This window comes from Thermobia domestica, chromosome 4 (genome assembly GCF_964235325.1).
Source record: "Thermobia domestica chromosome 4, izTheDome1.hap1.1, whole genome shotgun sequence".
Lineage (NCBI taxonomy): Eukaryota > Metazoa > Arthropoda > Insecta > Zygentoma > Lepismatidae > Thermobia > Thermobia domestica.
In genome coordinates, this window is record NC_137457.1 from 51,235,840 (window position 1) to 51,263,506 (window position 27,667).

Here is a 27,667-nt window from a genome sequence, read left to right on the forward strand (position 1 = left end):
ATTTCCCCACTAGCATTGCGTAAAGCGTAGGCGTAATTCTTTGCACCTAATGCTATTACTTTAGGTATTTCCCAACCTTCGGGAACTTCATTTGTTAACCCACCCAAATACGAACTTAATTTTAATGGGAGTTGCTAATCTTTTCTTTGTATAAACATGATACTGTCCGTATCGCAATAGATTACATTCTGTTCTCCAACACTTGTTAGTAGATCATACAGCCACAGTCGTGCCCATGAGGTTATAAATGCTGCCAGCACAACATTTGAAAATGCTAATGGGATATTTTCACTCTCACAGTCTTTATATTGAACAATTAAATGAGTTTCACCAACTGGTGTTACAGCTTGAATTTCATATTTAGGATCTGTTAAAATTTTTAAAAAATCCTCTGCTGTATCAACCATTGTGCACTGTGAAAGGTCTGTTCTTTGTCCCCATTTCCCGTACAGCGAATTCAAAAACAGTTTCCCTGTACTGCGCAGGCCTGGATTATATTCTATGTTCTCATAATTTAACTGTATTCCCTCATGCCTGAAATATTCTTGAATGTACTTTTCCTGCTCTTCTTTTGTAGTGCATTCTGCAGGAAAGCCTGAAGCTTCTTGTTTCATTTGTAAAAAGGATTTCACATATGACCCAAATAATCCTTCACAAACATCTTTTTCCGGGACTAATAAATCAAACTCCCATATTTCATGAATTTCAATTAGCTCATACCCATTGTCTAATGCTTTGTGCAGTTCGGGGGTACAAAACGTACCGGTAATGATACGTTCAAGATCTATGTGCGTACATTCATCATCATTTTGTTCATCCATGCACGATTTACACAATCCAAAGATTAATCTTCCTCCCGTAACATAAGGGAGGATTGGAAAATATAAATCGGAGGGTTTAAGAACAATGCATTTTACAAGTCCATGAATGTTTCGCACATTGGGGAAATTGGGGCCATTGTGTACTTTAGGTACATTCACAGGCATGCCTCGTTTACACATTCTTGCGGGATAAAGCGAGGTGACATCTACGTAAACTACGTATTCGTCCTCTGCACAGTCTACATATAACTTAAAATTTTCTGTTCTACCTCCTTGATAGGCAGATTTCGGAATGAGAGGATCACGAATATGTTTGCACCGTTGTTCGAGGATCTTCTGTATATGTTTATCACGTTTTACCATTGCATCCCATTCACATTCCCAAATTTCTATTAAATTATAACCTAATTTTTTCAAATAGTTGCGGCAGTGCACTGTTTGTTCGTATCTCTTTTCAAAAGTGTTGTACGCACCATTTTCTTTGCATAAAATGCTATTTCTATTATCTTTATAACAGCTTTTACAGGAATGCCAGTAACATCCCATGAACTGATATATAGTGTTTGTTTTAGCGTCAAAACCATCGACTTTATATCTGCCAAACCGTTCCTCCAACGCATTATTCGAAGTAACAATAGATCTCTTTGTTACATGTTCCATATACTTCAACCATTTTAATGCTTTAATACTCTGTTGTTGAGTAAGTTGGAACCCGTTTGGAGGAATAACTGGAATTGTGTTTTCAATCAGGTGATGACACCGGTACGTCAACATTGCTAGACTAGCGATCGTCGTGCTGGAAATAAAACATTGAATACCATTTGTTTTCTCTTCAATCATGGAGGTAAATTTAATTACTGCCTCCGCCAATATACGCACATCGTTCCGGCAGTACTCCATCAATTCTTTCTGAAAATCAAAAATATCACCATTCCGTACTCGCTCTTCATGCCACAGCATAAGTTCTGCCCGGTCTGCCGTACTACGTGAGTCTGGGTCATAATAATGCAATGCCGGCCATTCTCCAACATAATTTTGATGTTCCTCTGTATTAAAGAGGTATGGAAAATCTCCTTTTTTCAATTCAACATTCAATCCTAAGGTTTTCGGTAATTTGGATAATTTTACACCAAGATAAAGAAAAGTGTCCCGAAAATAAAAACGATTACTAATACTAATTTGAAATATCTTTTGACCGTGCATAAGAACATGTGGAGTTATTTTTTGTTTCTCAATAAGTGTTCGCACACAAAATAGACCATCATATCGCGAATTATTGTGAGCAAGTGCCACAATGATCTGATACTCTGGTCTTTCCATAAGCACATGTTCAATAAACGCCTCCATGGTTGTAAAAGAAAACATACGGTTCCCGGATATTTTATCTCCGCACTTGAAACACAAACTATCTACTCCTGTATTTATGCAGTGAAAACATACATTCAAACAACAACATAAACTTACAGCATGCTCCCGTTCACCTTTCTCATTTGGTGCTAATAGCATGGTTTCCACATCAAATATAATATACAAAAATCGTTCAGTGCGTTTTAGTTTACACTTTTGAACGAAACATCGATGGCCAACAGTTACGTGCACTTTACAAAGACTACAATAGTAGTCGCCGCATACATGAGCTGATTTTCTTTTTCTCACATCATAAATTACACCACATGCGTTACACAATTTTACGTAATCACATGTGGATTTCTTTACTTTATTTGGTGTTAAATGGTTAGTAAAGCAAGTGCCTTCAGCAAAGTTTCTATTACATTGTGTACAATGTACCAATTTCGCGTTAGTTTCTTTGCCATGAAATTGTTCACAGTACGAACATCTCATCTGACATTGGTGAGCACTACGATCTGATCTAAATCCTTCCAAGCACGAAAAGCAAAACTTCTTCTTACCCATAAACGAAGTAATATTCTTAATGGCCTGGAAATGGCCCACAGTATCCCCTCCCTGATACAAAATAAATATCTTTTTCTCAGCATTTATTCCTGGGTAGCGTACCACAGGTGTTCTGGAATTTTCCGGTAATTCATATACTACAATTTGATAATTCTTTTTCACTAAATAATTTTGAAAAGCAACTACATCTTCCAAATCAAATCCCTGTTTCCGTTCAACGTACATTTTTGCATCGTTACACAATTGTTGTGCTTTATTTCCCCAAGTTTTGCGTGTAGGCAGGGTCATATCATATAAAGCCTACTTACTTTGTTCATGCTTTGTAATCCAATATACTATGGATTTTGGCAGACAAAGAAAATCGCTAGCCTTTGTGGCCACCACATGATCCTTGAGAAAAATACTCATTTCTGCATATTTTCTTACCGCTGTGCGTTCAGATATACCCTGTCCGTGTAATCCATCAACGATATCAAACCGGAATTCTAATTGATTTCCTAAAAGAAATGATTCATTGCTATTTAATACGTTTTCCACCGTTTTAAGAACCACATCGGTATTCAAATTTTGACGTTTTCGCCATGGAACAAACACTTCTTTATTCAGGAGATCTCGGTCGGAATTTATTCTTAAACCGACAAAATCGTAGGGACGTGTATCCCTCAGAACGGTAGAAAGCGCATAATCCATCATGGACGTAATATAATCCATGGGATTTGTAATTATATGTTGCACAGTTGGTTTTACAATAATTTCCACCCCTTTCATATTGAAACGCGGGTACTCTCTCACATTTCTCCCCACAATTTCAAACATATTACACTCTCTTTCATTTCCTCCATACCCTCGCAATGGAGGGTGCTGAGAAGTTGTGGGCCGCATATCTTCTGAATAATGTGCATTATTCAGACGATCAACACGCGCATTTTCTTCCTCAATTTCTTGTAATTTTTGCCACATCTCTGTAAAGTCAGTTTCGGAATTTTGAATTTCTACTGGTTCATCCAAATTAATTTCATTTAATAGTGTCCAATCAATATGTAATGAGTCATCATCATCATTATGTTCTGATTGAACATTTTCTCGATTTCCCGTAAATGAAAAGAACGCGGATACACTTTTGTCACTCACTCGCTCTAACTGCTCCTTCTCAGAAGCCATATAATGTAAATATGACATAAATGCCGCATCATACAGTCGATCTTCACGGAAAAATCCGTGGTCAAAAAGCTCTATAATGTCCGCTGCTGAGCGAACATTATTCAGTATAATATATTGATTATTTTTATAATATAGGTACAAAAGCGATAGTAGATCACCTACAATTTCAGACGATCCAACATACCCTGCTGCTTGCAGGTCCATTACTTGTTACCACGTCTGTAAAACACGTTCAGCAGTATCCAAGCCTCTCAGTCTTCCCTGGAAAATGGTTTCATCAATCACGTTAAATTCCTCAAAGTAAAACTCCATTTTTTCCCTGTAAAATACAAGACAAAAAAGTGCAATCAATATATGTATACAATGACTAAAAACCTGAAAACAAACAAAATTTTGAAAATAATAATAATAATAATAATAATGCGGAATATTAATTTATCTCTGTTTAAGTGATAATCCAATTGAAATCCACGTCGCTCTCTGCTTTTTCTCTATTCTATCACTTATATGCTTCAGCACCTAAAACAGAAAAGAAAAAAAAGCAATTTGTTACCGTATTACAACTTTTCAAATTACAAAATATAATATTCAATGTAACACTAACGTTCTCAAGCATATTGGCTTTGCATGTAAGAGAGCAATGGTTCGATTCGCGGTGCAGATTCTGTTAACTACCTATCCAATATAAGATTGTAAAATATACCATTTATAACAGAAAAGGTCTACAGTGCAAGCAAGCGTGCGGTTCTCCACGTGGGATAGCCCTGGTTCGAGTTCCGGCAGTATCATGGCTCCCTACTCAATAAAGCTTCCCATATACTTTCTAAAAATACCAGTTATACGTCTTACACAATTCATAGCTACATATAAGTAACAATATCTGCTAAGCAAAAGGTTTATCGTACGGCTTTTCACGTGGGAGAATACTCATTCGATTCCCGGGGGCGCATTCTGTTGACTTCGTGTTATGTCATACACAATTCGTAGCTATGTATAAGTAATAAGTTCACACTGCAAGCATAAAAATTAGCGTACGGTTCTCCACGTGGGAGAATACTCATTCGAGTCCCGGTGCAATCATTAATGATGATTCCCTACATATTACATTATACTATATCTTAGTCACCTTATAATTCCATCAAAGTACACCGAGTCATATCATTTTTTCAATACCGGAAAATCCGCAATCAATTTCCGATAAAACCAAACAGTTCCGTCCCCTTATACTCCAAACAATTACAATATGTCCCTTTCCCATATAAAAAATGAACAAGTATAATACAAGAAAACTACAACGTTAGTACTTACCAATCTTCCAATCTCTCCTAGTTATAAAATATCTTCTTCGCAAAGTTAACACTTGATGTTCTTGGTGCCCTCTTCTTTCTAAATGTACACATCATGCAAATGCATCAGTATTTATATACCCTTCAATTTTTCTAGAAGGTTCGAGTGTGTTTTTCCCCTATTCCAACAATAATAAATTAAAAAAGACCTGGAAGTTTCTAGTGCTTTCTTTCACTCATACCAACGATCCAAATTTCTAGAAAATTCTCCAGCAGCTGTCGCGTTACATGTGTTGAATATTAATGAATTACCTTGTTCTACGTGTGTGATCTGCATATTTTATTTCCGAAAGGTTTTTTTCTGTATTCTGCTTATCCAATTAACATTTCTTTTAACCGGAAACATTTATTATGTGTCATGTTACCTCCGGCCGCACCTGCATACATTATGTGTCATTAGTATGCGTAAAAGGGTGTATCCATTTTTTAAAACGTGCATTAGGAACTGCTAAAATGTCAAAAAAGTAAACACTCATGAATATTCATGAGTGAGGACTAGTTTTCCCACAACTACTTAGTTCCTCGTTATGAAGCTTCCGCCATTCCCCATTCTCGTTCCTCTTGGGTCCGAATATTCTTCTCAGGATCCTGTTCTCAAATACTTTCAGTTTATGTTCTTCCCTCAGAGTAAGCGACCATGTTTCACAACCATACAGAACATCAGGCATGATTATCGTTTTATATATTTTAATCTTCAAATTCCTCGACAGAATTCGCGACGACAAGAAATTTTGAACCGAATAGTAACACGAATTCCCTGCTTTTAGTCGACATTTAATTTCTTCGTTAATATGATTTTCGTCTGTTAATATTGATTCTAAATATTTGAAAGTATCCACTTTATCAAAAGCATTATTTAATATTTTAACGCTTCCACAATTTGCCGTATTACGGTCCCGACGCACTTCCATGTATTTAGTTTTCTCTGCACTTACTTCTAAACCCATGTCCCTGCAAGCGTTTAATAAGATCTCTGCATTTATTTCTACTGTTCTCCTATCATCCCCTATTAAATTTACATCATCAGCATATGCCATAACCTGGTGAATGCCGTTCAACTCTAGGCCCTGGTTGCTATCTTTGATTTTCCTTATAGCGTATTCCAGCACAAAGTTAAATAATAATGGCGACAACGCATCTCCTTGTTTCAGGCCATTTTCGACGTGGAAGCTCGTGGACAAAAATTTTCCTACCCGGACTTTACTTTCGGATTCACTAAAACATATCTTAATTAATCTAATTAGCTTTCTCGGTATTCCAAGTTCTGTAAGAACGTTGTATAATGTTTCTCTCCTAACCGAGTCGTAAACCTTTCTAAAATCAATAAATAGTTGATGTACCGGGGTATTGTATTCCCACTTCTTTTCGAGTATTTGGCGAATGGTATATATTTGGTCGATAGTTGATCGATTTCGTCTAAATCAGCAGTGATAATCTCCAATAATTTCATCTGCGTATGGGGTCAATCTTGCTAACAGAATATTTGAAAAGATGTTATAGGATGTTGACAGAAGAGAAATGCCTCGATAATTATTACAGTCAGTTTTGTCGCCTTTCTTGTGAATTGGAACAATGATTGATTCTTTCCACTCTTGTGGCAATTCTTCCTTGTTCCAGATAGGGAGAATGAGTTTATGTATCTTGTTCCACAATTTTTCGCCTCCAGCTAAAATTAACTCAGCCGGAATTTCATCTACACCCGGAGATTTATGTTTCTTCAATTTCTTTATAGCGGCTTCCACTTCTATTCGATTGGGTTCTGGAAAATACGGTTCTGCAGTGTGTATCTCCTTTTATCCACGCACATTACCTTTTGGCTGCGTGTTCAGCAAATCGTGAAAGAAATCTTTCCATCTATTTAAGAGGCTATCCGTATCGGTGAGAACTGTTCCGTCAGATTTCTTTAATATATAAGCACGAGGTTGATAGCCTTTCTTAAATTCGCTGATCCCCTTATACATGTCCCGAATATTTTTATTTTTACTATTTTCTTCAAGTTCCTTAATTTTAGCTTTCAAAAAATCCCGTTTCTTTGTTCTAAAAGTTTTGGAAGTTTCCCGCCTGATATCTGCGAAATTTTGTGCAGTTGTTTCATTCGGATTTTGTAGCCACCGTAATTTTGCCTGTTTTCTCTTCTCTGCTAGTTTAATGCATTCTTGGTCGAACAATGGTTTGTTCCTACGTATTTCCGCGTGTCCCAATTTTTCTATTGCTGAACTTTTAATGCTATCTCTAATTTCAATCCAAGTATCCTCAACACTAGTGCACTCCGAGTCTTCTAAAACCGCGAATCTATTCGAAACTTCAATCTGGTATTCCTCTCTTACCTGGCTCTCTTCTAATTTCTTTAAATTAAATCTCACCGTTTTCGGACATTGAATATTATTTTTATTCAACGATCTCTCCCGCATTATCTCTACTACCAGGTAGTGATCAGTGTCACAATCAGCCCCTCTAAACGACCGGACGTCAATTATGCAATATTGTCTTCTTCTCTACTAAAACGTGATCACTTTGATTATGTGTTTTTCCGTCTGGTGATGTCCAAGTGTATTTATGAACGTCGCGATGTGGGATTTTTGTACTCTTCACGATTAGGTTTTTGGATGTTGCAAAGTTCACGAGTCTCACACCGTTGTCATTACTTTCCTTACGCAAACTTTCGTTCCCTATAATCGGTTTGAAAGTATCCTCTCGTCCTACCTTCGCATTGAAATCCCCTAATAGAATCTTCATATGGTATCGCGGGAGTTGGTCAAATATCCATTCCACTCCATTCTTTTATATCGTCACCCTTATCTGCAGTTGGAGCATGTACATTTAAAACAATAATATCACACCACCGTCCTTTAAGAGTAATAAAAGAAAGTCTATCAGTAACAAATTCAACCCGTTTAATTGCTGGTAATATTCGTTTGTGAACGAAAAACCCTGTTCCTAACTAGTGATTTTTATTTCCTTCTCCGTAAAAGAACGTAACATTTCCGGAATTCTCAGATCCATTTCCTTCCCACCTAACTTCCTAAACTCCTACAAAGTCCATCCTGTATTTCTCTAACTCACTCGTTACAGATTTTAACGCGCCTGCCCTATAAAGACTTCTAATATTCCATGTTCCAAATCTCATGTCCAGTTTCTTTTGTGATGTCGTGCCAAGTTATCAGTCCTTGTCTGAGGCGTTTGTGAATGTTTCTGAACAAGTACCTTTTTTTACAGGATGAGGGTGTTAGCCTTACCCAAACCCCCAGTCTGGAGGACTACTCCTAGTCGTCTGTCCGCGACTGCTTATTCAGTATATTCGCAGCTAACCTCTATATCTAGAGGCCTTCTCCTCGATCCGCAACCTGAGGACGCGCTATGCCGTGGTGACAGGAACCCACGTTACATTGCACTAGGGAACTCACGAAGGATAAAAAAGATGGATGATAACGATGGAAAGATGGAAGTGAATTGAAATAGTAAACTCTGAAATGCATGTTCATAGTGTCTGTTGATGAAAAAGTCCCTTGGTGATAGCTGGAATCAAACCACGGACCTCATGCGTCAGAGGTGAGCGTTCTACCACTGATTGAAGTTGAATGATTTCTGGTATTGTTGCTATTTTCTAAGGAATTGAGTCTTTAATGTTGTGTTTACATGTGCTTGTATCTCTTCTGGTTTCAAAGGTATAGGTTGTTAAAAGCCTCGTGGAAACTTTTTCAAAGATCTATTATTTGTAAAACAAGCCTGAGAGGAGAAAATGTTAAAAAATATTTTACCTTTTTTTTTTTTTTTTTGCAAGTTGAATCACCGCTTGAAGTGTTCCTGTTTGTTTTGGAGAAACCCTGTATATGGCTGCTTACTTTGTCGATGTATCATGCTGAAACCAGTAACTTGTTATATGAAGTTAAATTTAAATTGTATACTGGATTTAAAACATTTAAAATGTATACTGGATTTGGTAATACCCGAACCCGCAAATATAATAATATGACTATACGAAGTCCTACTCTATGCACAGGAATGAGGTGAGGTGATTTTAACGTCCTTTTCAACAGCGAGGCTCTATGAGACGGGACACGAACGTGGAATCCGAACCACATGAGCTCTCGCCGGGAATCGAACCCACGTCATCTACGCCAAAGTCGCGTATGCTAACCGCTTAGCCACGAAGAAGCACTTTTTGCACAGTAATGTTGTGCTGCCAAATAACAAAATTTTAAAACAGAAAGTTTGATTTTTAGGTTTTGCATTTCAGACTTAACAAAAAAAAAGACAGTATAGACTACAGAAAAATACCTGACTACATGGTTGAAGCTGAACAGATAATTTTATGTGTTTCAACTGAGAATAATATCTGAATTTGAACCATATGCTATCGTCTCTCTTTTATCTTACGATTGCAATGACTTCCTATATTTGTAATTCTGGTTCCCTACTCTATCTGCCACAGTCTTGAATTCAAACACTTTCAAGAGGGGACAAAATCTTCTTAGATTTCTTCACGACCCTGTAAATTTACAGATAATACCTTTGCACTGTAGTGATGAAAGTAGATACTGCTAAAGACGTTGAAGTATATTCAAATGTTTTAGGTTATAGGGGATAAATATCGTTCTCGACAAATGAACCATCATACACTTCCTTGTGTAGGTTGTCTTCATTCTGAAACTGCTTTACCCATAGAAAAAAGTTCGTATCGCGAAGTTATATGGCACCAAAACAGACACTAACAAATATAGACTGTTGTAATCTACCAGCTGAAGAAATGAGATGTTACTTTGTCAAAAAATAAATGTTCATTAATTCCATAGCTTTTAAGTACCTGAAGTATGGAGCCATTTATTTCTGGAGGGGTCCATTGCATTTGGGGAGTCCAAATTCAGTATCAGGATGAATTATATTAAAATATGTAAAATTGTTCTTAAAAGTAGACTAAATTTGCAGAAAAGTCGGAAGTACAGGGACCCTCACCACCCACCCCCTGCTTACATCCCTACTTCAGTTGAACTTCAACCTCGAAGGGTTACGCTCACTAAGAACGGTTTTTCTTTGGGTGAAGCGAGGGTAGCTTATGTCGTCTTATTGCCATATGTTCTGTTTCTTGCCCAGATAAACTTTTACATAATATATATATATATATATATATATATATATATATATATATATATATATATATATATATATATATATATATATATATATATATAATTTACGTAAAAGTAATTAGCAAAAGCAATTCTAAAGCTAAAACTGAAAGTGCAACATACATACTTCTAACAGTGAAAGTTGTCTAAATTAAGCATTTGTTGATTGTTCATGTAAGAACGATTTAATAACTAATAAGTGATTTCTCTTATGCTCTTTTAATAAATTTGATAGACTTTGTGTAATTTTTCCTTTTTGGAAAAATGACAAGTTTAATCATAATAATTTTCGTAAGAGTGAACTTTGTTAATGCCCAAACACTTAAATTTTCGTGACGCACCTATGCAACACTAATCTTCTGCGTGCTGCGTTAAGAATTGTTTCTCCGCAGACGTACGCTTTTTTTCGATAGCACTTAACCATTGAGCTGGCGGTGCTCCGGTGGGTGGAGAACAACTGGGCTCAGTACAAAGAAGAAATATGACAGTAGAAGGAAACGAAAGCTGTATGTCAGTTTCTGGGAGAAAAGTAATGAAATATGAGGGTCATAAGCGGCCTTATTACTTATCCCTCTTTTCACACGAATTATGGTAGAGAACTCCACTTCAATAGCATTGGTAACAAAAATCGCGATCAATACGTACGATGAGTTCTCAATATTGTTCTGAATAGGATTTCACTCTCTGTCCTTTACTATGCAATATCAGTTTAGGATTTACATTTTTGGGCTTACGGAATCTCTGGCCATGTTAGCCCGTCGCGTTTGAGGAATGACCTTCCTCGGCGAGCACACTATCCGGGGAAAGAGGACTAAGAAAGGATTCAGGAAATAAGGAAGCGCCCTGGGACTTATATGTTAGGTACTACCTGGAATTTGCCTGATGTGAATAAGGAAAACACAGGATTACCTCCTTCAGAATGTCTGGTCTGAAAAAGCGTTTTAACAATTTTTCGACATAGTGATCCTACTGGGAATCGAACCCGTGACCGCCCACACTGAAGGTGAGAACTATGCTATGCGAGGCCACAGCAATGCCAATTTTAGCAAAAGTAAAATTCTGTCGGCTAAACAGGAGTATTTTCAAATGTATAATTCTTCTTCGGACTACGAACATCTTACGTTCGGATAGCCGATTCTCAGCTCTGGAGCCGGCACTCAATCCTCAGTTTTGGATCCAGGTACCCTATTCTCGGTTCTGGAATCGGGTACTCGATTCTCACTTCCCGATCCGGGTACCTGGTTTTAGATCACAGGACTCTTAGCATTAATTATGATATTAGTGTTACTTTTGATACTCATTGGAGGAGAGTGTCTGACGAACAATATCCACACACCCGGCCTCTTATTTCCATCTCTTCTTAAATTTGAAATTTTAATGTAAGTATAAAAAGGGTTATACTTTAAACCTATTCCATAGATTTATTGATAAAAAAAACTATTCCTGTATTTAATTAATCCTGTGTAATTCAGCTATATTAATAATTAAACAATGTGACATAAATTAGTAATGTTAAGGTTCACCTACATACCTCAGCTTAGTATGTTTATCAAATGTACTCTTTTAATTAGAGAAACTCTTTTACGAATGAAAAAGTCAGGTAATTTAAAAAAAATGTTGAAATTTAATGATATGTTTAAGCTTGATAATTAATAAGAGCTGACAATCAATCAAGAGGCAGAGAATTTTAAAACACTTTGGAAAGGAAAAACAAATCCCATACTATTGTCTAATCGGGGTTCTTTGCTTGATGACAGTAAACAGGGCATTCCTTGAAAATTGGTAACATCTCACAAATAATCTATCATAGAATGGAGACTTAGATGGGAAAAATATCTTTTTATGAATGTAAATCCACTCTTGACTGTTTCGGTGACATAGATTGGACCAAATAGGTATTCCTATTTGGCCAAACATGGCCGGCTGCATTCGCATGCCAAGCTAAAGTCATTCAGCGAAGCAGATTAAAAGCGAAATGCACACCATGATGCATAGAAGCCTCGAAAGCCTATACATTTAAATTTATCCTGTAACTTTTTTTTACATGTTGAAATAAATTGTTACTCTTGAGCGAGTTCAATCCATATTAATAGATAAACTCATTTCCTTATTCTAGACTAACCTCAGTCCTGAGTAATACGTTTCATTATGAAGTGCATTAGGAAGTGCAGTTCAAAGCATAGAGTATAATTGGTAAAATCCTGATAATATTAGGAAGATTACAATTAAAATAATTTCTTTTAGATAGAGTAAAATCAACTTGTGGGAGGAAACAAATTCGTCCATCGTTCTTAACTATATAGAAACACAAGTAGAAGGGAGAATTGGAAAACGTGAACCAAATATAATATACGTTATATGACGTGAAAACTGAAATTATATTTTCATATTCAGGAAATTCTAATAATTTGTTTTTAAACAAAAAATATAGATTCCTTAAACGTTTTTATAGAATATAGCTTATTTTGACTTAAGGCTTGCTTCTATTCTTCAGGGTTGAAATCAGTCAGGAGAGAGGAAGTGAAATTATTTCGTTTAAAAATCAAATAGGCCTCTATCATTCCTTAAAATAGCCAGATTTTCATTAATTTTGTGGGTTGATGCTAATGTCACATTCTTTCAGATTCGCAGTAGTCCTCATTGATTGTGGTTAAAATTCCCAAAGTAAAGAAAAAGAGGTGTGACTTTACTCTCCTCAGTTAAAGAAAAATTCAACGATCAATTTGGTTTAAAAAAGCGAAAAGAATGAAGTATGTCTTCTTTGGCACAGTACTACCCATTTTGTTTTGTATTTAAATTAGACAGAAGAAAGAAAATAAGTCATCTCATCAAGAAAATGGCCCCATGTAGAGTAGTCGCTAACGCTCTAGCTTGGGTATAATATTCGATTTCCCATGGACCTATTCAATGGGAAAAGTGTAAAAGTTTTTCAGTTTTTTTCTCATTCACATCACGAATATGCTGGGATGGTGCTATCACGAAATAAAAGAATCGGCCCATGAAAGTTACAGCACAAAGAGAAAATATTCCCAATCATGTCCACGTGATTTAACTTCGCTGCTATCATGCGAAGTCTGTAAGGAGATGCCTCACTCAAGCAAGTCCAGTGCTTGCTTAAAAACAACCTTGGTTTTGATACTAAGCTTAGTGCTTTGAGATAGAGCGAGAAGAGAGTTATTTAACTTATTTTTAACTGAAAGAAGGAAACACGCACAGTAATTCATTTATGCTATACGCTTTGCAACTGTCTTATTACTTGTCATAATACATTTACTTATGATAATTTACGTATTCTACTTCAGCAGTACCATTTGCCCAAGTGCTTGGGCGCAAACGCTCCAAATTTAAAATCACTCCCCCTCCCGCAAAAATATATAGGAAACTACTTCACTTGTAAGTCTGCATCTCACTATTGTTTTTTAAAAAATAAATCACTGACAATCTGCCCACGCCTCCACCACAATTTGGTAATTTCGATAAAATGAAGATGCTTTGTTTTTAGTTTAATGCGCCACGATCATACACCCAGGTTAAAGGAAAAGATGATTGTAACGAATAAAATGGGGGAATGAGTAAAGTCGAAGAAAATGGGAAATTACCGACGAAACTAACCAATACAGTACATACAGTCCAAGAAGTCCGTCCGTGCATGGTAAGAAATATTGAAATGTCTTTTTTTCTTTTTTCAATTTATTCAGTGTTCTAAGAATAGGTTCTGCTGTATTCTTTTCAGGTATATATTTAAAATATAAATTCAAATATAAATTTAACAAGATAACTCCACTATTGTGAATTTGGATGACGTTTAATTCACAGATTTCTTTATTTGTGGGTTTATAACTTCAAGAAATGTCTCTTGTCCTTGCCACATTGTCTTTCCATATTGACCACTTCTTACTTCCTTGAAGGCTGACTATTACTAGTATTTTAAAAATATTATACTATATGGTGGTGCAGAATACATAGTGAAAGTAGTACTCTCTTATATAGTGACTAGCACGTATCACTTTGATATACAAGGTTCAAGATTCAAGTCACAGTGGAACATCAGACTATACTTTTACGCAGTTGTTACCTCTTTTCTCCTGCTACTCTGAGTCAAGTGTTTCCCTATCTAATAACATTAGAATTCTTTTCAACTGTTTTTCACTTAAGTAATGAACAGATCTTTACAAAATTTTTCGTGGTGTTTTATTCATGGTAAAGTACTGGACACACGCATTTGTAATTTTGCTACAAGCTTTCATTTTATTTGTCAAATTTCCTCCTTTTTTCACGTGAGCATTTGCAACAGCGCAGTCCCTTTAAGCTATGTGCGAGGGTGCCAATTGGTGCGAATCACTTAAAGAGGTTTTAAGCCCTCAGAGCTGTACAGTGAGAGACACTTCTAAATGGTACAGCCATATGGAGATTTACGGCAAGAGTGCTCCACCAGTTGAGTCCAAAGTATTTGCCGGGAAGTATTGCAACCGAATTAAATTTAAAAGAAGGCGGGTGGCATAATCGCCAGGCAATGAAAATTCCCATACACTTGGGCGTAATTCCCACTATCGTCTACAGCATCATTTCTCCAAAATGAGATGAATCTTAGGGCAAATATATCACTTGATATTTCTCCTATTCGTGAGAACTCAGTTGAGAGCGTCAGATGATTAGGGAGGTAGAGAAACATCTTAAGATATGGGGAACAAAGAATGAAAAAAACACCAACTTCGCTCGACGGGACTCAAATCCTGACCCCTATCATTACAAAGCCACGCTTTTGCTCACTCATGCAAGGAGCATGAGGACAGAATGACAGTAAGTCATACGTCATGAAAAAAAAACTTTCGTTACGACTAGAGATTTATTTGTAGGGGGAAGCTAGGCAAATTCCCCGTCTCTAGTTTTTCTTTCCTTGGCACTAACTTAATTACTGTTGTCCCAGCCTGGGAAGAATATTTTCCACCTCTCTAGAAAGTTTCCTAACAATTTGCATACATTTTTAGCATACTTACACAAACGAATTATTTCAAATTCTATGAATTCCAGTACCAAGTAAACAGAAGTACTGAGTATGAAATTCTATATCTCGCGAATAGTTTTGCAGAAAATACCTAAACTAAATTTTCTATTTGGAACAGGGGTAAGCATACACGCGGGGCTTAGGAAGCAGATTGCGCCCATAATATTTGTTTTGGTCAGTAAGGGACATAAATTTTCATTCAAATGGCAAAATCACAAGTTTATTTATACCATAATTATACCTTTAAGAGCGCCAAATGCGTAGAACGAAAGCATTCTTTTTGGCGTGGAAGAATAAAATTATGGCTGAAGGTGGAAGTGAAGAGACTGATTATGTTCAGGAATAATGGATGCTACCAAGCAGTGGCGTAGCCAGAAAGTCTGGAACGCCCGACATGTGTAAAAGTTGTTAATATGAGGCCTATGATTGCGGTTTTATTCAAACTTTTTCCCGGGGTGAATTCCCGGACACTCCCCAAAGGAATATTTGTAACGATCTGAAAATCGATCGTTTCAAATCTTGTTTGTTTTGTTTCATATTGTGATTATTGATTGTTTTATTTTATTCTATATACCTGTTCATTTAATTTTAAGTTTTTTGTTACTAATTTTAAAATGTTATTTTGAATTTTCAACGCAAATTTTATTAAAACGAGTCGATAAATTATAGTTTTCTGGGATACTAAATAAAACACTGGGCGGAAAGTGTTTTAAATTCTGTATACATGCATTTTTATCTTTTTCTAATTATTGACCGCTTGATGGATATACAAAAATAAGCAGTAAAGTTGATAAACGTAAAATCGAATTAATTCGACGTTTAAGCCAAGTTTTTAAGTGCTATTTAATCAAACTGCCATAAAATATTGAAAATTATATTTTTTTGTGCAGTAACTAAATGTAAACGGTAAGATGTGTTTGTGGAATATAGTTGAAATGTACCATAATATGAATTGCTAAGAGCCTAGGCCCGCCTACTTCCATATCCCAGTTGATTCCCAATGTAAAATTATTAAATTTGATTTTGTATGCAATAATTATTTTATTAAATAATATGAGTTTTACGGAATTCAGAAAGCTAATATTACAGCCTATGTACTAACACGAAATGGATGCTACGGATGTTTTATATGTATTCTTAGCCATTGTTTATAAAGCTTCGCAGTCATGTGGAAATACGTCGTTGTCTTGAAATAATATATGTACTGGCTGTAGGAAGTAAAGTGGTGAGATAACTGGTGTATCCTACAATCCGGATCGTTTAAAAGCAGACAGCTGTAATATGGCTCTTGTATCCTGGTAATTGAAATAAGCATTAAAATTCTGGAACTGCGATTTGGAATCCGTATTATTATTGTTATGATTGTTAAATGCTGTGAATCTACTTCCACGCATGATATCCGGACCTGCTTGACTGGTGCTACTTGTAATGGAAGTCCGAAATACAAATTATATAAAAGTTAAGGTTTTCTTATGGCAACGAATGGTTGGTACTATAGAAAAATGGGTAGTACTAGTGAGTGTTTTTAGAAAATCAATTTTAAGAGTCACATATTTAGCCAGCGGCCCTCCTGAAATCAAATCCTGACTACACCCCTGCTATCAAGTGATATATTCTCTGTCACATAAGAAAATGCTTGTATTCCGTGGGATACTATCTTTTGCCCCTTACTATGAGAATGAAATCGCATACACATTCCTTGCTACCACATCGCGATTTAATTAAATGTTCTAAAAGTTTTGTAGCTCAATCCCTAACCAAATCGATAACTGAATGATCTATCTCATTGCAGTTCTCCAAAGACACTATAGAAATATCTTAAAACTTAATAAAAGAAGAAAAAAGTTCTTTCATAGCGTGAAGCTTACAATTATTGCCATATATTTATATCGTGTATCTTATTCGATAGGTGCAGAATTGCCATTCCCGCGACCCGTGTTCGAATCTTCATGCCGCTATTTTTATTTTTATTTTCTTTATTGATCAGGTAGGACTCCAGTAGAAAGAAACGTATGGTTACAATTCAAGGTGTGATTCGATATTGTACAAGTATTTAATTATTTATTTCTTGTCAAGCAAAAAAAAAAAAAAAAAAAGAATTAGAATTTTACAAACGTAAAACTTCTAGATTTGAATGTTAATAGAAACTATGAATAAGATTACAGCTCAAAATAAATTGAATTCTCTTCAATTGTAGTCCATAATTAGCTATTTTCAAGGAAGTGGATTTCAGCTGTTTTGTGTGTGATCAGCACATTGACTTCCACCATCCATATTTCTGGAATTAAAATCACTAATTTTTTTTTGTTTATATATAAAATTCTCATCTAATAGTCCTTAACAAAACAGAGATTATTGCTCAAACTGTCAGTATGGCATTACATTTCATTATAAAAAGAAATGAAACTAACTAACTAACTATATATATATACCTAAAAATATCGAAAATAATATGACAAATATTATGAACAATTTTATAATAGAACTAAGGAATGGTTTATAATAAAATAAACTGCAATGAAATGCAGAGTATTTGAAGCTAGTGATAATATTTCCAGTAGATGCTGAAATACAAGTTTCTTTAACAGATAGGGACACTTCACCTTGAAATATACATGTTGAATTTGATTCTCGATAGAATCTGAAATATGTTAAGAACTTTAAACCTTGAATGACGCAACACAAGTTGTAATCTCATGGTTATAAAAGTGTCGTTACAAACTCACCAGCGATAGTGACTCATTGAAAGAATTCCTGTTTCCCGATCTTTTTTTTATAAATCAACCAATCTAAAGCCGGATCTTTGATCAAAAGGTATTTTTTCCTTGTCGTATATTTCAGGGAGGACTTCTAACGTCAACTTTTTATTAGCAAATGTAGCAACTGATCAAATTGAACAATGCTAAAAATAGCCTACTTTGCTTGCTAGAACTTATGTTTGGTAGAAGTTCATATATCAAACCGTTTCTCTTTTTCTTTGTTTCTTTTTTTTGTTTAGTTTTCTTAGGTTTCTGAATACTTCGGAAGATTTTAACAGAATGCTTGCCTTTAACAGAATGAAACAGGTTGCTCTGTTTGAAATTAAAAAATATTTATTATAAAGAAAATGGTCTGCAAAGCTCTTTCTAGAATGTCTGTTATTAGTTGTAGTAGTTGATTTGATTTTAGCGTCCCATTCAGCAGCGAGGCTATATGAAGCATGGATATACAGCTTAACGTGGGATCCAAACCACACGAGCTCTTGCCGGTAATTGAACTACTAATTTTAGAACAAAGTGTCTTACTACAGTCAGTTCTTACCCGTTTGGGTTGCAACAAACCTTGTGATACATTTGTTATTGGAAAACAGTAATGAAACTGGTTACGAATTTCATTTCCTGGAATCAGTGTTCTGCAAATTTCAATTGAATTAACAATTAACAATTAATCTGTAAATTTAATTGTTAATTGCAAATAACAATTGAAGTAATTAATGGTTAATTGTTAATTGCAGTTGGCCATTAATAATGGAGAATAAATTGCAATTGATCAATTGATTGAAAGTAATTGCAATTGAATTCAGTCATTCAATTGCAATTGAAATTAATTGGCAATTAATTCCATTGCAATTGATTTCCACAGCAATTACTTTCAATTGATTGATCAATTGCAATTGATTTTCACTGATTAATTTTCAACACTGTAGTGCAGAGAGGGCGTGGGGCAATGAAAACCTTAGCCACGACCAATTGATTCACCACCCGTAGTGACCCACGACCCACCGTGACCCAGTCTGATCCACCACCCACCATGAACCACTCTCACCCACTGTGACCCACAGACCCACCAAAACTCATTGCCACCAACTCTGACTCATGATTCACGCCCTCTTCTCTACTGACTAAAGAGTTTAAACTTGTGATAAAACAAGCCTATGAAATTATCACTCATTATCACTCAAGCACTGCTCTATTACAATAACGGCGGATCTGACCCTTATAATAAATAAAATAAAGAGTTTGTTCGTGTGTCTGTCTATCTATCTTTGTGCGGCCTGTGGACCAGACGATTGGACCGAAACTTTTCAAAATTTGGTCACGGGTAGCTTGGTCTAGGCCCCAGATCAAAACGAAGAGGATTTTTTTCTAATTTCGAACTAGGGGGTCTCAGGATGACGTTTACCGCGACCGGCCTGGGGACAGACAAGTTAACCGAGAGTTACCAAATTTTGGTCAAAGATACCTTGGTCCAGGTCCCACACCAAGGAAAAGCGTTTTTGACAAAATTCCAAACATGGGGTCTCAGGGGGGCGTTTACTGGGACATGTAAAAGTAGCAGAAAATGACCGATATCAGTGTCGATTTCACAGTTTTCGCGGTCGCTGCGGGCCGTGGGTCACCAGGGGGATACCGAAACGTAAAAGTAATCCAAAATGACCGATATTGATTGACCGATATGACCGTGTCAAATCCATAGTTTTTCGCTGTTGCTGGTATCAATGGTGACATTACCATCAGCCATGACTTTAAAATTCATACACCGTTATATGCGGGCCTTGGGTCACCAGAGGGGGGAATTCCGAGACATTTAAAAATAATCGAAAATGACCGATATAAATGTCAAATCCATAGTTTTCGGAGTCGCTGACCTCAATGGTGAAACTCAAGGCCGCGTGTACTATCACATTTAGCCCCCATCAGCTAAGGAACGGGGCACTATAAAGGGGATCACGAGACATGTAAAAAAATCCACACTGACCGATATCAAATCCGTAGTTTTCGCCGTCGCTGAGATCAATGGTGATACTTTCATTAGCGATGATTTTCAAACTTAGCCACCATTGTATGCGGGCCGGGAATCACCGGGGGTGGGGAATTGCGAGACATGTAAAAATAATGGAAATGACCGATATTAGTTTCAAATCCATAGTATTCGCTGTCGCTGAGATGAATGGTGATACTTCCACAGGCGTTGACTTCCAAATACCGCCCCCATCGCCAGAGGCGTTGTTCTTTCAAATTTGGAACCAGAGGATCATAGGGGCTTTTACCGGGATATGTAAAAAGTAGTAGAAAATGGCAGATGTTAGTGTCACATTCATAGTTTTCGCGATATTGGTTGGGGGACAGAGGAGATTTTTTTCACAACTCGAACCAAGAGGGTCTGAGAGGGCTTTCACTGGGACATGTAAAAGTAGTAGAAAATGATCAATATTTGTGTTGAATTCATATTTATCGGGGTTGCTCAGATGTATAGTGACACCCCCGATAGTATTTACGTTCAAATTCAGACCCCATCGGCCTTTCCAATGAAAACACACGTACGTTGTTGGATATATGTTCACATAAAATGTATCCAATTTTAGAAATGTTTCTTAATTGTTCTCCCGTTGTTCAGTTTGTTTATATTGATATTTTATCTGATCCGTGCGAAGAATGGGCATAACAGCTAGTACGAAATGGTAAAGTGTTTGTTATGGACCAAATTACAATGAATTCAATTATATAGATAATTATTATAATTATAATTAATAATTATTTTCTTGTTGAATTATATATACTTTTCAGTGGTAAAAAGAATAAAATTTGAAAGTCCCAAATCAACGTAAAGTAGATCAACGTAAAAGAAAAATGTACAAAATTTTCCATGTAATTAAGCTTGCGAACTTAAAATTTCCATGTTATTAAGCTAAATTTCTATTTTTGGGCCTTTTTGTGCGCCTATTTCTCGTTTTCTGCGTCGCCGGAAATGTGTCAGTGTTATCCTACAAATAGGCGAAACAAGTTAATGCTGTTCCGTCAGGAACGATTTCGAGGTCGATTCCTTTGCGGCGTCTTGTGCGTGTTTTCTACCGTTTTGGAAGTCTATGTCCACGTTTTGTGAATCAATGGTAGTGGGTCAAAATGGGCATTCAATGTGGGAAGGAAAATGATCCACTCTCCTACCAGTATCGAATTTCGAGGTCGCTTTTTTGGCATTGTTTAGTGCATGTTTTTACCGTTTCTGCGCATATTTTCACGTTTTGTGCGCCAACGAAAGTGGTTCAAAGATGACCTACAAATATGGCAGAAAAAGACATATTCATTCCACTTTCAAGGTCTATTTTGACTCACTTCCACTGATGCACAACGCGACACAAATCATGCATAAAAATGTGAAGGAAACGACCTCGACATTCGATGGTGACGGAACAGCATTAAGTTATTCCGTTATACTTGTAGGCAATTTTCACCCATTTTCCTTGTCGCACTAAAGTGGAAATATGAGCACAAAACGGTACAAAGCAGGCACTATACGATGCGAAAGAAACGACCTCCAAATTCGATAGTGAGACAACAGTGGCTCTATTTCCTCACACCTTGATGGACCATTTTGAGGCATTTTTGGTGTATACGCTAAACGATGTGAAGGAAATGTCCTCCAAATTCATTGGTAGCGGAACACTGGTAGAGGGTTCACCTCCAGTGCTGGAGGTCCCTGGTTCGATCCCAGCTCGCGCCGTATGGACTTTGTGATGAACAAACACCGTGCATGTGGGTTTTTTCGGGGTTCTCCCTTTTCCTCCCACTTTCTTCATTCCACCATTTCATTCATTTTGCATCATCACCGTCTCCTTTAGCCTAACCGGTATAAGCGTGGGACATAAAAGTAAAGATTTCATTACACTTTTGTAGTTCTTACGAACAAGGCTGAGAACTGCACGCTCCATTTTTTAAAGCCAAACCGGGATAGTGATGTCAATCGGCTCGGCTCGGTTCAACTGAGCGTACAGCTTGAGCTGGCTTGGTTGGGATGACCCAGAGACTGGGCTAAAATGAGCCAATGGCTTGAACCGGCTCGGTAGAGACGAGTCATCAACTCGGCTCGATTGGAGCCAATGGCTCGAACCAGCTACGTTGAAACGAGTCCATACGTTGGGTTCGATTCAGCTTAACTGAGCCGATGGCTCGAACGGGCTCGGTTGGGGTAAACAATGAGATCGGTTCGATTCGGCTCGTGTGAGCCGTTTTTTCGAGCTGGCTTGGTTGGTTGAGCTGTTGGTTCGGCTCACTTCTCGGTTCAGCTCGATAAATAAATGAGGTGTGAGCAAGCCGCTTGAAACGTTGACAACCCTAAACAACGGTCGAGTAGTTTTGAACATGTTTGGCTGGATTCCTATAACTTTTAACAATTTTTGGCTCGAGCCCGAATACTTGCTTCTCCTGAACTCAAACCTAGAACCTCGTGACCGATGTCCTTGCCTCCTGAAGATTTCTTGACGACCGAGACCGACAGTCGACTAATGTTTAGTATTCAGATACAAACCGCCTATATTCCATGTTTATACTAGTACACTGTATTATAATAATAATTAGTTATATTAGTAGTAGTAGTATCATTGATAATTATATTGTCTATGTACGATACTTGAAGATAGCAGTACTTGGAACTACACAGAGGATTTAGCTCGAATTGGCTCGACTCGTCTGGAAACTCGATTCGAATTCGAGGCGAGTTGGGGGAATTTTTCGAGCCGAGTTTTCGAGTCGAGCTCAGAGATGTCTGCCTCGAGTCGAGTCGAGTTTAAAAAAAAAATCGCTTGTACCCATTCTTATCGTATGCATGACGGGGATATAGAATTCTTTCGAGGGAGATAGAATCATTAACATAATATATTTTTAAAAAATACTTAGTTTCACGGGTTTTTTCCAGGGGGCGAAGGGATGGTAGTTATAAAGCATTTCTTATAAGTACCTTATTTGATATATGTAAAACAATAACAAGTGGACAACACAATATACACATATCTTCTTATCTTCAGGTTTAATTGCTGATTTCAATTGCAATTAACAATTACTAGTTTCAATTGTCAATTGCAATTAACAATTAAATGTTTAAATTGCACCCTTTGCGATTGACAATTAACAATTAAAAGTTTCAATTACCTGCTGACCAAATAACAATTAAAAATTGATGAAAATTTAATTGCAAATTTTATGATTGAATTCAATTGCCATTGGAATTAATTGTCAATTACAAATTGAAATCAATTGCAATTAATTTTCAGAGCAATTACTTTCAATTGATTGATCAATTGCAATTGATTTCAATTGATTTTGCCCAACACTGCCTGGAATCAGTCAGACCCGTGATCCGGTATGACCGAACAAACTTGGAGATGATGGAAATGAAAATGTCTGCGACACAATTAAAGGAGCCCTAACCGTTCCTGTTGGTCTAATGGGTAGCGTGTGCGCCTGTGGTTCGTGTAGTCTCGGATTCGATTTTCGTTAGGAGATCATTAAAACTTTACTTTAAGTAACCTTAGTTTCGTTCATTATCCGTCTCCATTAGCCTAAAGGACTTTATCGTGGAACAGACAGACAGTAACAGTACTATTAACAGGTACCTATGTAGTATATAAAAGAAAAATAGTTGTCTATCATTACGAAAAATGGCTGAACCGTTTTAAATGTATTTTATTGACATAGATAATCTCTAGCTTGGACTAGGTTGTGGAGATCTAGCTCAGGAGAGTACTTCGGGAAGTAGTAACTAAACACACGATTCTGATTGGTTGCCGTTATCCGTATCTTGCTACGTAGCCTATACCTCTGTATATAACAGAAATCATAGACTTGTTGCTGTCTGTCCTCGTGGCTGTTCGTGCTAGCGCTGTAGGCTGGTAACAAGAATTGCTTTTGGCGTGGGTTCAGACCCGGCCTAAGGAAAGTTTTCTAATTTTTAAAAATCGTTCATAACACCTGTTTTCAATAAAATATGATGTAAAAAGTACTCAAAAAGGCGATTTGCTTACTTTTGTGCAGATAAGTTGTAGTAATAGTAAAGAAGCGAATATATATATATATATATATATATATATATATATATATATATATATATATATATATATCTTTCCATGAAATCATGAAAATAAAAAAAAGACTTTCAATTCTATTCTGAAGGTACACCTTGTCTCAAAAATGTTGAGCGCATTCTTTATTGCTTTTTTGAGGTAAAAATTTTCTAAGTCCAACTTCCCGTATCCTTGGAAAAAAGTAAACCAGGTTCGAACCTCGAAGCCAACCTTTGCAATCGGGAAAAAGTTTGCAGATGTGTTTTTCTTCTTTTAAATGTAATAAGACTTGTACCAAGTGTATAAAAAAGCAACATTGATTGAAATACTTAATGATATAATATTTCGAAACTTTGTATTTATGTCAGCACATACTTGCTTGTCATTTTGCTCTCCATACTTAATGGAATATTTAGATACGTAAACGAATCTTTCCATATGTAAAAGAATGCTGCAAGTTAAGACATAGAACATAATTATCGTCTGAGTACTAAAATAAAAGTCAAAGTAGGACAAAAACAGCGTTTCCAGTGGATACGAATGTCATTATTATCTTAAATGCTCCTATACATCTTTAGAAGTTTCTTCCGAAAAGCGCTTGTGTTAGCTCAGTGATAAGCCGTTGGATTTCAAATCATAAGGTTGAGAGATCGATTACCATCTGGGTTAATACTTCTATTCTAAAATTCTATTTTCCGCAATGCATGGAAAATTATATTAAATAATTACATTAAAATACGTCAGTTGTGTATATATAAACACATAATCATTGCAGAACATAGTGATTATTATGTTTAAAATACAACAGGTGTTCACAGTAAGTTAGTATTCTATGATATATGTGAATTTTACATACAAATTAAAAAATAATATCATCGCAATGAATAAATTATGTAGTGTATTTATTTGCAGCTATTTGTCATATAGAGGTTACTTCTCACCATTCGTATTGCAGCATGTCATTGATGTCCTGAAAAATTATCCGAGGCATAAAAGGAGGGTTTAAACACAGAATCCAAAGTTGGAACGCTCGCAAGAAAATCATGAACCCCAAAGGTCACGTGAAAAGACTGGAATTGTCCTTATGAAGCATGCCACAGCAGAAGGTTTTTACATAGATTTTCAATTCAATACATGATATATGCTTTTGCAATGTGGAAGTGGTGATGCCTTTCGTTGCTCTCTCACTTTCTCGCTCGCTTGGTCACTCTGTATTTATATATATGAAAGTGGATGTATGTGTGTGTTTCAACATAATTCTGATATGTCTAGAGCAATTTTAACCATATTTCTTACAATCTGGAAAAGAGTACTGTAGGGATACATATCAAAAATGCTAGTGAAAGGATCGATATTAGTATCGAATTCATAGTTTCGTGGTCGCTTAGGTAAACAGTTCTAATTTCAATTCAAGTCCGATTAAGCTCCCATTAGCACCCAGGGTGGTTACGTAGCGACATAAAAATATCGAAATCAACCGATATTATATTCGAAACGTAAGTTTCCAGTGCCGCATTTCCTATTAGTCCAACTAAGCCCGTGCCTAGAGGGCAACATATTTGAAGAGCGCAAAGTTTAAAATTTTATATTTTTTTCGGATGAAAAAGTTTAAAAAATCGAGAGCAAATATACTAATTCATGAGCAATCCTCTTTTACTATTTTAATATATTTAATGATAGCGTAAGAAATCTAAAAATAATTCAGAACATGTTTCCCATTTATTTTTTATTACGTAGTTGTAGCTGAAGCATCTAGTGGGTGCTATTTAACTGCAATAAATTCACTAATTAAGCATATTCGAATTAAGTTTTATTTGTAAGTTAGGGATCAAGGGGCGGAGAAATATGTAGTTATTGGGGGCGCCGAGAGCAAAAGTGCGTAGCGACGACGAGCTTCTAAGTGCAGCATTGTTTGCTAAATTAATTGGTAGTCTAGAAATTTTAATACCATTTAAGACCAAATTTAGTTCTAGCGGTGGCAGTATCCGTTTGCTGTCCAATTAGGAATGAAAGAGGCTGACATCAAAATTATAAAAAAGACCGACATTAGTGTCGAATCTATAATTTTGGGGGGCCTCTTAGATAAAAAATGTCATTCCAGATGCCATGTGAGTTAACCCCATTAACACCCCGAAGGAGTGTGTGAAATTTGTGACATGTGGAAATAATTGAAAATGACCAATGTTACTATACAATCCATATTTTCCGTGGTCCCCAATTTCATTGGGAGCAGTTCTGATGACCTTTAAGTTTAACTTCCAGTAGGAGTAAGATCCCCCAGCAAATCTAATAATGAATGTCGAAGGAAGTAACATATACAAAGATTCAAAACGACCGATATTAGTGTAGAGTTCATGCTTTCGTTATCACCGAGATAAATAGCAACATTTCTGAACGAACATGTCAGTTGGATTTTGAATTTGCAAGGGCAGCATCGAAGGCATTGCTCGCACAGCTCTTTGTATTTTAATGATTCTGTATGAGTAAATATTCCAGCGTATTTCTGGAATGTCAAGGACAACCGTGTATGCTGAGACAATCCGTGATTTGAGACACCTGAAGGAACGCATCCAACAAGCCTGTGACCAAATTTCAGAAGACATATCCTCCGTGTGCAGTCAGAGTGGTTGCGGCGACTACAGTTGTGCATTGGATGGATAACACGTAGAACATGTGTTGTAGCATTCAGTATCAAGGTATATCCACCTTTGAACATTAATAAGTACTAAACTGTACTAGATAAGAAAAACAAATTACACCACTAAATTCCTGAGCTCAAGCTAGTCTTATTTCATGGGTCGTACACTCCCGTCCTATTTAAAAAAAAATGACTTATATCCAAAATGGCGGATTTCAAGATGGCGGCCATGAATGACATACACTTCAAAAGTTGAGACTCCTCATCAAACCTCTGTTCCCATAATCACTTTTTACTTTTCCCGTCGATTTTAAAACTTATGCAGGTGTCCAAGGACTTTCTACTCACCCTGTATATTTTATGTATGTGCGGGAGCACCACGATGGACATGGGAGGGTAATTACTTGTTTTTGTTTGTTTTTTGCATCAGTATTTTGGATATGGCATTCCTCGGGGATACAATCATAAAATGCATATCAGCGGAAAACATCATTTTTGAAGGATCACATTGCTACTAAAATTATCTTTCTATCTTAGTTAGAATTTGAGATATTGAGGTTTAAATTGAGACACATTAAGGAGCGACCAGAATGTGACTATTTCATACCATTAGTCGGTTCAAAGGCCGTAACTTTGGGACGATGCATTTCCCGACATATGGCTATCTGAAATTTTTTGCTTGTCTACCCATAAGGAATCCACCCATGAAGTTTTGCCGTACCTTTTACTTACACCTGCCATATACAAGATCCGTTTTGTAGATTTACGAAATCACTCATTTCTCCTCAAGCAATTTACAAAACGGGTCTCGAATGAGGTGGTCGCGCTAGTAATGACATCC